The following is a 12,524-nucleotide window of genomic DNA, read 5'->3' on the forward strand; positions in this document are numbered from 1 at the left end:
AGATATAATACAAAAACAAAATAAGAATTGGTTTGACACAACACTTATAGTAGTGGTTTGCTTCCTTTTACTAACGGATCTCACAAGAGTTTTGTTGAGTTTTGTGTGATTGAAGTTTTGAAGTTTTGGGTTATCTTACGATGGATGAAAGAAGGATAGAACAGCTTAATCTTGGGGATACCCCGGAATCCCAAGCTATTATCCAAGAATGAGAAACCAACTAAGCTTGGGGATGCCCCCAAGTGGCATCCCCTCTGTCGGATTTCGGGTTCCGGCAGACCCTTGAGGTTCGAACACTGGGGTGCGCGCGGAGATCTCGCCCACTACCTACCTGCACACCACTGCCATGCTAGGATATAAGCTATGAAAAGAACAACACAAGAGACATAGTGTTTATACTGGTTTAGGCCACCATTGCGGTGTAATACCCTACTCCAGTGTGTGGTGTGGTGGATTGCATCTTGGGCTGATGATGAACAATACAAGGAAGAACTGCCTCGTGAGGGTCTGTTCTTGGCTGGTGCGATGGACTACTAGGGGGAGTTCAGTCGCCTCTCTCTCTCTCTCTGGTTGCTCTTTAGATGCTTATCCAGATGCCTCTACCATGTGGGTGGCTAGTCCTATTTATAGGCAAAGGCCATGGGCCTCTTCCCAAATATTGAGCGGGAAGGGCGCCAACAATTGGCCATTTTGAAGGGGAACATCTGGTACACTTATCCTGACTAATTTTGGTCCTCGCCTATCAAAGGCTCTGGTGGTGACGCCGACTCGGGCTCCACGATGACCTCCATCATGCCGTTGGGCTGGTCTTGGTCTCGTTGCACCGAAATGGATGCCTTTGCTTGATTCTCTCGCCTGCGCTTGCCCCCATTGCACCAAAGAGGAAAGGAGGAGACTGTGCGGGCTGGCGCCCGCCTAGCGCCCTTGGTCGTCATGGCTTGCGTCATGGGCACCTCGTGAGGTACCCCGCCTTGATCTCTCCGCCTCCTCGCGAGCCAGCCTGATGAGGCCGCGCCTGAGGAAGCTCCTTGTCGTCCGCCCCGCGAGGCTTGGCCCCTCGCGAGGGTCTTGAGCTCATGTTGATGAAGAAGGGCCATGCTGGGCCCCCCTTTGACACACGCTGCAGGCCGCAGACAGGCAAGTCTGGGGACCCCCGTTCCCAGAACGCCGATAGTAGCCCCTGGGCCCAAGGCACGCCCGGACTTGGCTGAGCAGAGAGGCAAAGGGGCAAGTGCGAAGCGTCGTGGGCCCTAACAGCCTGCGGCCTCGAGCGGCGTGTGGCGGTTGATTGGACGTGGGTGGATCCGCTCCCCCATGACGCCTCGGCAACTGCGCGAGTTGACAAGTCCCTGCATACAAAGCGGATCATGATTACCTGTGATCATGGAGGCTGGCGATTGGACTTCTCTGGCTATAAGTATGGGGAGGCGCCTGCCCTTCCGGTCCATCCCCTCTCGCTTCTCTTCCTTCTTCATGGCTCCGCCAAAGAGGTTCTCGGCCGTGGAGAAAGGGAAGGCCCGCCGGGTAGAGCTTGACTCTCCTCCACCCAAGCGTGGTCGAGGCCGTCCCCGCAAACACCCTGCGACTCCCATGGTGGATCCCCGCGGTCGCGGAGGTGATCTTCCGTGTGGTGAAGGGCGGCCGGCCGCCGCTGGGGGACGCTCCACGGCCGTACGACCCCCTAGGCCGCGCTCCCACTCGGCAGAAGTACTATCGGAGTTCGTCGTGTGGGCGGCGGAACCGGCCTGTACCCGGCTCCAACTTCCTCGCTTCCTCTTAGGTGAGCTTCCGGCTGGCGCCCCAGGCGGCCTCTGGCTTCAGGAGGACGGCTGCTGCGGCCGAGCCTCCTGGGCTTCGCTGGAGGTTTCTGCAGCCGGGAGCTTGGCCCTGACCCGTGGCTGGCAAATGTTTGCCCGCGCGCGTGGTTTGATCCGGCGGTGCACCCTGCACTTCAAGTTCGACGGCGATGCCACCCTCTACGTGAGGGTGTTTGGGCAAGATGGTCGCCGCGCCGGGTGTTGCACTGAGAACGACGACCGCGGCCGTGGGTCCATCCCCGGTGACGACGAAGACGACAACGTGCGAGCGGCCGGTGGTGGTCGAGGTTCATCGAGCTTCGACGACTCTTCCCCGGGCAGTGGCTCCTCCAGCGGTGGCCGTGATCAGCCTCCGCACCGTCGCGCTCGCCTGTAGGGAGGTAGCGGGTCCGCCCGCCGCCGCGCCCCGATGAAACGCGAGTCGGAGTCCTCCTGAGCTCCGGAGGCAGTTCGAATCTCTCCCGCGATCTGGTGTCGGGCGAGTCGCGCCTGTTTTGTTCTTTTTCCCTTTCCCTGCGCAAAAAGACAGTAGTGTAGGGCCCCGCGAGGGCGTACTTGGACTATTGTTGTTTAATTATCGTACTGCTTCTGCTATCCTGGTATTGTGCCTTTGTGCCACGCGCCTGCGCACAGAAATTACTTATCTCGGGGGGAGGGCCGGTCGTGGCCCTTGCTTCCCTACGCTGAAGCTCCGTTGATCGTTCCATGTCCTGCCAGGGTTAATCTGGAGAGGTAGTTTCCGGCCTCAGCCGTGGAGGCGATCAACCCAGGCCCTATGTTTGTGTCGTGGTGCCTGTGGGGCACGAATTGGAGGGGTGCTCCTGTAGTGGACCCGGGTTGGGAAGCCTCGAACAACAAGGGTAGAAAACACTCGCGAGGCCGCCCGCGGTGCTCCCTTACGAGACTTCCGCGAGAGAAATCGGGGCAGGAGAGCGAGAAAAGTCGAAGAGCCATAAGGCAAACACAGCGACAGCTTCAATAAAACTTCAAATGAGAACGAACAAGCCAACTGCAGAAAGCAAATGAAAAAGCCGCGTCCGACACCTAATCTAGTCTTCAACGTCTTCTCACCAGCGCGGAGCTAAGTGCTGCCACTAGGCGTGGGAGGGAGCCCCAGGGCCTGAGGCCGGCGCTCCTGAGACTCCGGGGCATGTACAGTCCCAACTCATTATTACGTGAGAGTGTCACGGGTGGCGAGCTTCACAGGCGTTGGCCTTCTTCACAGGCTCCGGGCCTTTCTCGGGGGAAGCAAGCTTCACGGGCATTTGCCCTCTTCACAGGCTCCGGGCCTTTTCCAAAACTCGACAACTTCACAGGCATTCGCCTTCTTCACAGGCTCTGGGCCTTTTCCAAAATGCGACAACTTCACAGGCATTCGCCTTCTTCACAGGCTCTGGGCCTTTTCCGAAAAGATAATCTTCACAGGCGTTCGCCTTCTTCACAGGCTCTGGGCCTTTTCCAAAAAGATAATCTTCACAGGAGTTCGCCTTCTTCACAGGCTCTGGGCCTTTTCCAAAAAGATAGTCTTCACAGGCGTTCGCCTTCTTCACAGGCTCTGGGCCTTTTCCAAAAATATAGTCTTCACAGGCGTTCGCCTTCTTCACAGGCTCTGGGCCTTTTCAGGGGTAAAAGCTTCGGAGGTGCTGGATGTTCCACGCGTTCTGAACTGGCACCCCCTCCTGAGTCTCCAAGCGCGTGGAGCCGGGCCTGGAAACATGAACAACCTTGAACGGGCCCTCCCACATGGGAGAGAGCTTATGCAGTCCCTCCCTGGAGAGAACCCGCCTGAGCACGAGGTCTCCTACCTCAAGAGTCCTGGGGCGGATGTTGCGGCAATGGTATCGCCGCAGTGCTTGTTGGTACCTCGCCGCTCGCAATGTGGCTTCCTGGTGACGCTCCTCCCCCAGCATGAGGTCCATCCCGCGCCTGGCGTCTTGCTGCGCCTCGTCGAACGCCAGGACCCATGCGGAACAACGTCTGACCTCGTGAGGGAGGACTGCTTCGGCCCCATAGACCAGGAAGAACGGGGTCTCTCCAGTTGGCTTGGTCGCAGTTGTGCGGATGGACCACAACATGGACTGAAGCTCATCGTACCAACCCCTGCCGTAGGCCTCCAGCTTCTTCTTGAACGTCCTGGTTTTGAGGCCCCTCAGGACCTCTGTGTTGGCCCGCTCGGCCTGGCCCTTGCTTCGGGGGTGCGCCACTGAAGCGTAGCATATCTGTGTTCCAAGGTTAGCACAGTATGTTTTGAAGAGGTTGCTGGTGAACTGCGAACAATTGTCGGTGATGATGCGGTTCAGCACCCCGAACCGGCTCACGATGCCCTTGATGAATTTGACCGCGGAACTTGCGGGGATGGTGCGGACGTCTTCTACTTCAGCCCACTTGGTGAACTTGTCCATAGCGACGTAGAGGTAGCGATAGCCCCCTGGCGCCCGAGGAAACGGGCCCGGGATGTCCAGCCCCCAGACTACAAATGGCCACGAGAGTGGTATAGTCTCCAGACCTCCTACCGGCTGATGGATCTGCTTGGCATGGAACTGATAGGCCTCGCAAGCCTTCACCAGTTCGATGGCGTCGTTGAGCGCAGTGGGCCAATAGAACCCGCTGCAGAATGCCTTGCCGACGAGGGTCCGCGATGTCACACCCCTAGTTCTGTCCTGTCCTATGCCTGCTTCCATCTGAGCATCATGTTTAAATTTTTGAAACCTGAACTGAGGAATTTTGGAAGCCTCAAAAACTTAAATAAAAGAAGGGCAAAAAACCCTAAAAATCTCATTCATTGCTCCAAAATGCTCTTCTTAAATGTTTGATAATTTTTGGTAAGGGTTCTGGTCCCAACCAAAATATTGAACATTTTTAAGGATTTATTTTTGGGACTTTGAATTTAAATCATTAGCTATTTGAATTTGAATTATATTCATATAACTAGAATATAATTTCAAATACCCCTGAAATATTTTATGAGCTTTTGGAAAAGTCCATATAGCAAAATAAAAATATTCAGAGGAGCTTTTGGCATTGTTTGAATTATTTTAAATTCAAACAGTGGCAAAAGATTAAATAAAAATAAAACAAACAGAACAATAAAACAGGAGAGAGAGGAAACCTACCTGGGCCACTTACCCGCAGCCTACCTGGCGCCACCAACCGGCCCAGCCGGCCCAGCCCATCTCCACCCCCTCCCCTGTCGTCTTCCTCCCTCGCCAGAAGGACAGAGGCGAGGCGTGGCGCGCGCCCGAGAGGCCTCGGCCACCTCCTGCTTCCTCCTCGACGCCCGGAGACGCCACGCACCTCCCTGCCTCTCTTCCTCACTCTCCCGCGTCCTCATCCTCTCCCCGGAACACTCTCCCCCTCCTCTGTTCTCCTCACCCGAACGGAGCCGCCGCCACCGACGAGAGCCACCGTGGCCTACCGGCCACCCCACGCCTCACCGACGCCCCAGGAAGCTCCGCCCCGACCCCCTCTTCCTCCCCACCGATCCACGGCCCTCCGGAAGCCCTGCAGCGTCGCCCTCAAGCTCGCCCCTAACCTTCGGCCGCCGGCGAACTTTCGAGGATTCGCGAGCTCCAGCCCCTCCCCGGCCTCGCCGTTGCCTCCACCAGATCCGCTGTGAGCTACTCTTCCATTCCCCCTCCTCCTCGCGCTTGTTCCCGTACTCTAGCCGCCCTAACCACCTTGCCGAGCGCTCCTCGCCGCCGGCCATGGCACCGCCGTGGCCACAGGTGTCTTAGCTCGCGTCTGAGCACGCCCTCGGGCTCGAGATGTTCCAGAAGCCGAAAACTCCCATCGGTTCGTCCGTAGCCGCACCATAGCGTTGTCTTAGGCGATGCCCGAGCTCCGGTCGCCGCCTCTCTCGCCGTAGTTGCCACTACCGGCCACCCCAGCCGCGGCCACAGCCACCGCTGGACGCGCCGCGTCGCGGACGTTCTAATGAGCCAAACCGCGCGCCAAACCATCGCCCCTAGCTCAAATCCGAGCCGCGCCGCCGTGCGGAATGGTCGCCGCCGGCGATACTCCGGCGACTGCCGACGGGGCACGCTTAATTAGTCTTAATGGCCCCACTAATTAAACCCACAGCCACTAACAGTGGGCCCCACCCCTGGTCAAACCCCAGCCAGCGCTGGGTTTGACCGGGATTAGCTCCTGTGTCACTGACGTGTGGCCCCCACACGTCAGGTTTGACCTGGGGCGCCTAGTTGACCCTGCTGACGTCACTGTGACGTGGTGCTGACGCCATAATCATTTCTGGATTTAATATTATTCAGGAAATTCCAGAAGATGCCTAAAACTTCTAAAATTCATAGAAATTCAACCGTAACTCCAAATTAAATAATTTATATATGAAAAATTATCAGAAAAATTCAAGGAATCCATCTGTACCACTTTCATGCATGTTAGAACAACTTATAGCTGCTGTTTAGCACAAATCAATTAAATGGCATTTGAATAATCACATATGGAGTTTGAATTTGAATCTTGTATTCAAACCAACTTCATTTAATCTGTTGCTAGTTGCATTAGCCCAAAACACATTAATTTTGCCATGTCATGATCATGCATCATATTGTGCATTGCATTGATTGTGTTCCCTTCTGTGTTGCCGGTATTTGTCCCCTCTCGATAGGCGTGATACCGATGATGTGATCGTTGACACTGATGAAGACTCAATGTTATCTTCAGAAGTGCCAGGCAAGCAAAACCCCCTTGTTCATTCCGATAAAATCCCACTCTCTCGCTCCTACTCTCTTTTACTGCATTAGGACAACAACGACATATTTGTTACTTGTTGCGGTAGCTGAACCCCTTTATCCTTTGCATGACCTGTCATTGCCACAGTAAATAGATGAAATCCACTAGCATGAGTAGGAGTTGTTTTAGCCCTGTTGTGCCTACTCATTCATGCTTGTTTGTCATGCCTGCTACTGCTTAGAGTTGAGTCAGGTCTGATTCATCGGGGATGAATCAGAGGCGTGTGAACCTGTCCTACTGTGTGTGAGCTAAGTGTGTGAATACGATTTGGTAAAGGTAGCGGTGAGAGGCCATGTAGGAGTACATGGTGGGTTGTCTCATTGCAGCCGTCCTCAAGAACTGAGTTCTGTGTTTGTGATCCATGATTCAGCTACTACCACGCATTGGGCCCGAAACCAATGGACCCTCTCGGCTTCTTGATTACCCTTGTCCTCTGTCCAGGAGTTGCAAGTAGTTTCTGGTGTTTGTAGTATGCTGGAGGCCGTGGGCAGTGCTGACCGGAGGGGTGGGCTGTGATGCGGTAGGCACGTGGCACGGTGTACCGGGCGCCCGTTTGGTGTCTCGGGAACCCTGTTCACATCGTTTGGGGCTGTGAGCGAAACTCCGGCCGGATCTCCTCATGGATGGAACCCGAATAGGCGATAAACCTGGACTAGAGACTTAAGTGTTTAGGCAGGCCGTGGCCGACACCCACGTTGGGCTTCCGCTTGAAGGTTGCCGAGTACATGTCGTGTAAACGGCGGTAAGTGGTGAGAGCGTGTGTGAAGAAGTACACCCCTGCAGGGTTAATATCATCTATTCGAATAGCCGTGTCCGCGGTAAAGGACTTCTGGGTTGCTTATATCAGTTCATAGACTAGTGAAAGTGGATACTCTAAAATACGCAGGATAAGCGTGAGTACTATGGATGGCGTTCTCGTAGGGAGACGGGAGCGGATCCATAGTGGTGTATTGATATGGTGAATATGTGGACTCGTGTGCGCCACCTCAAAAGAGTCGCTTGCAGTCGTAGTTTAGGATAGCCACCGAGTCAAAGCTGGCTTGCTGCAGTTAAACCCCACCACCCCTTTGTTGATAATGATGCATATGTAGTTAGTTCTGATGTAAGTCTTGCCGGGTACATTTGTACTCACGTTTGCCTATTTTATGTTTTTGCAGAGAGACTTCAGTCTCACTAGTAGTTCCGCTTGGACTTTGACGTTTAGCTTGTTACCTCAGCTACGATCTTGTGCCCTCGGCAGGATTTGGTAGATAGTCAGGCTTCTCAGCCTTTTTCATTTATAGATGTCTGTACTCAGACATGATAGCTTCCGCTTGTGCTTTGACTTGTATGCTCTGATTGTTGGGTCATGAGACCCATGTTTGTAATATCTCGCTCCTCGGAGCCTATTGTTTAAAATACTTGAGTTGTAGAGTCATGTTGTGATGCCATGTTGTATTTGCACATATCGAGCATATTGTGTGTATGTTATTGAAATGCTTGGTATGTGTGGGATCTGACAACCTAGTTGTTTATCCTTGGTAGCCTCTCTTACCGGGAAATGTCTCCTAGTGTTTCCACCGAGCCATGGTAGCTTGCTACTGCTCCGGAACACTTAGGCTGGCCGGCATGTGTCCTTCTTCGTTCCTATGTCTGTCCCTTCGGGGAAATGTCACGCGATGAATACCGGAGTCCTGCTAGCCCAGTGCTACAGCCTGGATTCACTCGCTGATGACCGACACGTTCGATGCTGGGTCATGGATGCCTGTCCCTGTAAGTCTGTGCCATTTTGGGTTTACGACTAGCCATGTCAGCCCGGGCTCCTTATCATGTGGATGCTAGTGACACTGTCATATACGTGTGCCAAAAGGCGCAAACGGTCCCGGGCAAAGGTAAGGCGACACCCGTGGGAATACCGTGCGTGAGGTCGCAAAGTGATATGAGGTGTTATATGCTAGATCGATGTGGCATTGAGTCGGGGTCCTGACAGCGTTGGTATCAGAGCTTGACTGCCTGTAGGATTACCAAGCCAAACTGGTCGAAGTTGAGTCTAGAACTTCTTAGTTATATAAGGGAATTGATTGTGGGATGGAACGTAAGGCTCTTTTTACTCCTTATACCTCATGGCCTTCTGATCTGAGTCATCATCTTCTCTTCTACGGGGATTAAGAACTAGGCTATCTCTTCTTTCTATTAGGATCACGTGTTACTAATCAATGGACTTATAAGATTGTTGGATTTAAGTCTCAGTTCAGTTCCTACTATTTCCGTATGTTAATTGTTGATCTCCAAACCTTGATATTGTGCTTCTGAGTGGTTATGCCACCATTTTTGTGAATGTCTCAAATCTTTTCTGAGCATTTATAGCCGTTATGCTGTCCGAGTCATCCCAGGTCTCTAAACAGTCTGATGCATTTGCAAATCCTTTCCTTCCGTCTCCGATGTCCCTTTTGGTCGGAATAAGCACACTAATCGGTAGGTTGAGGTACTTTGTTACCTCGGCGTAGATGTTGGAGCTATTATTATGACCTTAGGTGTTTAGGAAGTCACCTAGCAATTTAGCAATGCTTTTGTATCCCCAGTGTGATGATTCTGGCCATTATTTTTGAAAGCATCCCGTGATGTTATTAGTTTGTAGGCATTCTATTTCTGGGTTTTGAACCCGAGATTCACTCTACTTACTTCATGTTGATAGTGTTTGCTAGTTCCTTCAGGATATTAGTAACTTTGCGATAGTCCTCGAGGTCCATGGTATTTCCTTCTTCCAAATACTATGAATCGCTTATGGCAGATGTTTATTGGATCAAAAGATCACAATTAGAGTACTCTTGAGGAGATCTCCATTCATAAATCGTGACCCTGCCAGTCCTACCTCTCTGCATGGGTTATCTGGAAGAAATGTTGATCTCACTCGACATACTAATCTATGCATCCACAACTCAGAAAATTATATGTTCCTTTGAGTTGTCCCTCTTTAGTTGTCTACTGACCTTCGTCTATCAATTGATAGTCAAGGGTATGCATGCATTCGTTTATCGATGCCTATTACCCTTGTGGTCCGTCAAGCCATTCTGTCCTGAATGACTTGGAGAAACAAACTCCAGTACCTCATCCATATCTAGGATTGGGTCAAAGTAGTTGTATTCCGCAGATCAAATGCCAATCCAGCTTTTGGTTCTGTTCTACCTTGGAGTATTACCCCCTTTATGTCAGAATTGTCATGAGAACTGCCCCAACTCTCATGAATTTTGACGTAGTGATACTTCTCACCATCATTAGTCATTCCTCGGCCCTCGTGTTGATGCAACCGGAATACCGACAAATGAATTGTGATGTGTGAAATCAATACTCCCAGCAACCTCGTTGCTTGGTAGTTAAAGGATAATAATTTCATTCTTAGCATGTTGGTTTTTGAATCATCCTTCTAAGACTGATCGTGCTACCTAGTCCTTATTTCGGTGCACCCTTCGATTGATGAGTTAGGATCTTGTCAAGTCCTCACTCATTTGATCATATCGTCTTGCCCTCAAAAGCGAGATTGTTCTCGAGCTTAGTAACATACCGGTGGTTCGTGATTTTTTTGAATGTCTTCTCGGAAGTATCACCAGGTCGTCACCTGATCGTTATGTTGAGCTCGTGATCAAGTTGGTTTCTTATGAACCACCTTCTCTCCAAGAATCGGTGTTAGATATCCCTGAGCTAGTTGGTTAAGCTAGACAACAACTTGGAGAGTTGGAAGATAAAAGCTTGTCTGACTTAGTTCGTTCCAAAGGGATATTCTTGTGTAGTGTGTGTTGAAGAAAGATGATATCTTCATCGATTGGTCCCTGTGATCAGTTGTTGGACCTATTGTCTTATCAATCCTTTGATTTGAGTGTGGGCCATCGTCAAGTCAAATCAGTACCAACAATGCTCGTAATGTTGTCTTACTCGTGGTTGATCCCTCGAGAATACACCATTATATCTTTTGGGTCTGACCAATGCTATCACCGTGTTCACTTAACTATGTAATTCCTTTTAAAAGGAAACCTAGATGAATTGTTGTTGAGCCCATTGACAACATCCTTATCTCCTCCATGATTTTGTTGAACATTAAGGTAGTGTTGGAAACTTTTGAAAGCATTTCTTCATGCTAGCTCATGAAGCATGTCGGTTGTAAGGAGTGACTTCCTCTTATACACGTGCATTTGGTGGAAGTTGCCGCCGTGAATTTGAGAAAGTTATGTTGCTTCCTTTGGATTCATCGCAAGTCAGTCATGCACACGTGCGAAGTATTCTGTGGTCTGGAGACTTGCAACCTTCATTCCATATGTGTATCCTAGCACACCAAGCCACTGACTGATTTGTTCAAGGAGAAGGAGTATCTTCATAAGAGCTAATCCGGACTTATGAAAGAACTTCGATATCCTTGTTGATGGTTCCCCTCCTGAACTCGGTAGTGTTTTATTGTAAGACTACCATGTGGGCATGCTTGTCTGGGACAACGTGTTCACATGTTTGTAGCAGAACCAGCTCATGCTTTGGAGCTTGCTATCGTAGTTCATCTCCCGAGAATTCCGCAACGTCATCTCGTCGATTTGTGTTGCAAACTTCCATTTCTCTTCCTAGACTCGATGAGTCTAGAATATCCTGACACCAACCAGATCTGAATCTCAGGCAGATATGATGGTTGGAACATTTCCCCAACAACTATAATATTGGTTCCTCGATAACTGGTAAAGTGGATGTCGTGGCCAGCACCACCGAGCCGAAAGACCTATTATTGTAGTATCTTGATTGAAGAAGTTGGCCACCTCCCCATAGGGATTTCGTAGGATTCCTCCCTAGTTGCCCCTATGGATTTCTGTGTTCCGAAGTCTGACCTTTTTACTTGGTGTTCTAGATATCAAACCATATCTATGAATGGGTTACACTAGCACATCAAGGAGAACATTAGAAGCGGAGTGCTAAATGTCTCTCGGTCGATCATCCAGATTTTATTTCCTTGGCCCCGCCATGGGTGAAATCTGAGAAGGTGTTATCTTCCTTTGCATCTGCATCCTCCATCACCATTCATCATGGTAGTAAGTTGTGTTACCGGACCCTTGACACGGATGTTGGTAAAAGCTTAATGATTATGGAATTGCTCAAGTTCTTGAGAGCACGCGCAAGTGCTAGGTTTGATCGTCGGCATTAACTGTATAGCGCTCTCAGTTTCCTCGGTTATGTTATAACCATTCCAATAGTGGGATAACTCTCTATTGTTGAGCCTCTCCCCAGTTACTAGAATCATTCCCATCATTTGCATCTTGTTCCCAGTTTGCACCGCCAATGTGCCGTTCTACCATGGGTCTCTTCCATTTCCGGTGATAAGAAAATTCATCCATTGCGTTGTCTTCAACAAGGTAATCCACATCATCCAAGTCCGAGTATGCCATTCTACTGACCCCCTCCAAACGATCGCTTGAGAATTGCCTTAGGCTGGTTTAAAGAGTTTCAATGATCTCTAAATCAAAGGTAATTCTTTTTGCCACTTAAGGGGATATATCTACGAGTCACCATCCCTAAGGTGCCTCGTTGTGGTATCATGGCAACTCAACTCCTCGCTACATTGACAATCGATTACCACCTTCTTAAGCGTGAAATTGTTGTCCACCTAGTGAACCTTCGTTATCCGTTTCTTTCCACCCCTCTTAATGTGTATCTCGTGTCTCAACCGAGAGATGGCCCTATGTCTCATTCTGTGAGTTGTTCGATCTTCGAGAGGATCGACCCTTCTAGAGTCTCCTTCTTCCCTCCATGTCATGATGACAGGATTTCTCAGAGCAGGGCTTCAAGACAATGATGGTGTTCAAATCAACGTTCATTTGAAGTGCACCCTGGATCATGAAGATTATACTAGTTTGCGTTTTCCCTTCGTCTTACCCTACCCTTGAATCTCGGGTCGAGATTCTTGTTTAGTGGAGGTGAGTTCTCACACCCCTAGTTCTGGCCTGT

Source organism: Triticum aestivum, chromosome 2B (genome assembly GCF_018294505.1).
Source record: "Triticum aestivum cultivar Chinese Spring chromosome 2B, IWGSC CS RefSeq v2.1, whole genome shotgun sequence".
Classification (NCBI taxonomy): domain Eukaryota; kingdom Viridiplantae; phylum Streptophyta; class Magnoliopsida; order Poales; family Poaceae; genus Triticum; species Triticum aestivum.